The sequence below is a fragment of the Salvelinus sp. IW2-2015 genome, unplaced genomic scaffold (genome assembly GCF_002910315.2).
Source record: "Salvelinus sp. IW2-2015 unplaced genomic scaffold, ASM291031v2 Un_scaffold3762, whole genome shotgun sequence".
Lineage (NCBI taxonomy): Eukaryota > Metazoa > Chordata > Actinopteri > Salmoniformes > Salmonidae > Salvelinus > Salvelinus sp. IW2-2015.
The window spans coordinates 17,479-20,157 of NW_019945036.1; the positions used below are offsets into that span (position 1 = coordinate 17,479).

Consider the following 2,679-nt stretch of genomic DNA (forward strand, 5'->3'; position numbering starts at 1 on the left):
CGGTACTGGTACTCTCTGTTATTACCGCTCTCACATTTTGATCTGGTATCTGGTCTTTCCTGTATATAGCTCCACAATTTGATCTGGTATGGTTTCCTGTAATATAGCTCCACAATTGATCTGGTACTGGTACTCCCTGTATGTTAGCGCACTCATTGATTCTGGTACTTCCTGTAATATAGCTCCACAATTGATCTGGTCTGGTACTCCTGGTATATAGCTCCACATGGTATCTGGTACTGGTACTACCCCTGGTATTATAGCTCCAATTTGTATCTGTGTACTGGTACTCCCTGTATATAGCTCCACATTGATCTGGTATTTGTTTTGTCCTGTATATACTCCCCATTGATCTGGTACTTTGGTATTCCTTGTATAGTTAGCTCCTCAGTTGATCTTAGTATCTTTGGTACTTCTGTATATAGCTCCACATTGATCTGGTTACTTGGTTACTCTGTATATAGGCTCCGCATTGATTCTGGTACTTGGTACTTTGTCTTGTTATATAGCTGTTATCAATGTGGAGCTATATACAGGGAGTACCAGTACCAGATCAATGTGGAGCTATATACAGGGAGTACCAGTACCAGATCAATGTGCAGGGGTACGAGGTATCAGGATATGCACTGAGTGTACAAAACATTAGGAACACCATCCAACTATTGAGTTGACCCCCTTTTGCCCTCAGAACAGCCTCAATTTGTCGGGATCATGAACTCTATAAGGTGTCTAAAGTTTTGCACAGGGATGCTGGCCCATGTCGACTCCAATGCTTCCCACAGTTGTGTCAAGTTGGCTGGATGTCCTTTGGGTGGTTGACCATTCTTGATACACACGGGAAACGGTTGAACGTGAAAAACCCAGCAGCGTGGCAGTTCTTGACACACTCAAACCGGTGCGCCTGGCACCTACTACCATTCCCTGTTCAAAGACACTTACATCTTTGTCTTGCCCATTCACCCTCTGAGTGGCACACATACACAATCAACTAGCTCTCACAGCTTCGCGTCAGAATTAAACATTCATCCATGTTTTTCAAACATCAAATTTAGAAGTTGTTGCAAACATAACATTTCAAGTTGTTTAAGGTTAAGTTTAGGCATTAACTCCTAATTTTGAAGGTTAGGGTTAAGTTCTGGCATTAACTCAGAAATCTTAAGGTTAGGTGTAACAGGGTTGGTTATGTTTCCACTTGCCTCTAAAGAAATGTGTATTTGATGTTCAAGCATTCTTATTGGTTAGTTCAACTCTGATGACAATAAGGGGTGTTGTGATTGGCCCCGCTTGCAGATAGGGGGAGATCGCGAACGTCAGGTCTTCCCAGTATGAAAATGTGATGCAAGGGGTAGGTCAMGTTCTGAATACTGTTTTCTATTTTCTATTTTACAATGTGTACAAGTTTGCTGTACGTTACTGATTTTATACATGTGTGGGTATATGGTACCTGTTAGGGATTGAAGGGCTTTCTGGGATGTGCTTTGGCATATGATTGCTGTAAATAATTGTGTTAGCTAGCATACACCGATGTCATGGTCACATAAGCCACGGCTAACACAGTTGTCTTCATGCTACAGATTTTGCCATCGACAGCCATCAACACTGTTAAGCCCTGCACAACTAACGTGCTGTTTCCCATTTAAGAACAGGTATTTACACATGTTATATTTTGTATTGTATTTTTGTATTTTGTTGGCCCAGTATGAAAATGTGATGCAAGGGATTTTGCCATCGACAGCCATCAACACTGTTAAGCCCTGCACAACTAACGTGCTGTTTCCCATTTAACAACAGCAGAAATAAATGATGCTCAACTGGGACTACTGGCCGAAGTTATTTATTTTGTGAAAACACAACGCATGGAGAGTACATTATACATCGGTTACACTGGTGCCGTGACCCGGATCACTGGTTGCTGCGGAAAAGGAGGAGGTTGAAAGGGGGGTGAGTGTAACGGATGTGAAATGGCTAGCTAGTTAGCGGGTACGCGCCTACTAGCATTTCAATCAGTTACGTCGCTGCTCTGAGACTTAAGTAGGGTTTTCCCTTGCCGCGGCTTTTGTGGAGCGATGGGGAACGACGCTTCGTGGGCGACTGTTGTTGATGTGTGCAGAGGGTCCCTGGTTCGTGCCCGTGTCGGGGCGAGGGGACGGTCTAAAGTTATACTGTTACACTTGCAGTGTTGAAATATGCTACTCTGTTTGTTTACTGATGTGCTATCATCAGATAATAGCATCTTATGCTTTCGCCGAAAAGCTTTTTTGAAATCTGACATGTTGGCTGGATTCACGTGTGATTTAATGAAAGTTTGATTTTTATATCATGTTATTTGAATATGGCTCGCTGTATTTTCCCTGGCTATTGGCCGGTGGGACGTTTGCGGCTGTGTGGTATAAACTTTGGTGAGACTCCAGGAGAGAAAGAGAGAATCCAAAGTTTAGTGTGTATGTATGTGCGTAGGTTAAGAGAATAGTATAAAAAATAACGTTTTTTGTATATGCACAGCAGACCTCTCTGAATAAACTTTGCTGACAATTTTATACTGGACTCTGTCTGTTTCATTTCAATAAGAACCTTACAAATTCTTAGTAAACAGACAGAGTAGTTTAAGTGAAGTTCAGTTTATGAAACATTGGAGAGAGTCAACATCCTCCTCTAAGAATCTCAGCTTTTATACATAAG

At 42.0% G+C, this 2,679-nt stretch overlaps 1 long non-coding RNA gene across 1 annotated transcript; it reads left to right on the forward strand.

Moving 5' to 3' along the window:
• Nucleotides 1–1,168: 1,168 nt before the first annotated feature.
• Nucleotides 1,169–1,817, forward strand: LOC139026029 (uncharacterized). Its single transcript, XR_011477737.1, has 2 exons — nt 1,169–1,345; nt 1,575–1,817. It is a non-coding gene; the product is annotated as an uncharacterized lncRNA (long non-coding RNA).
• Nucleotides 1,818–2,679: the final 862 nt, after the last annotated feature.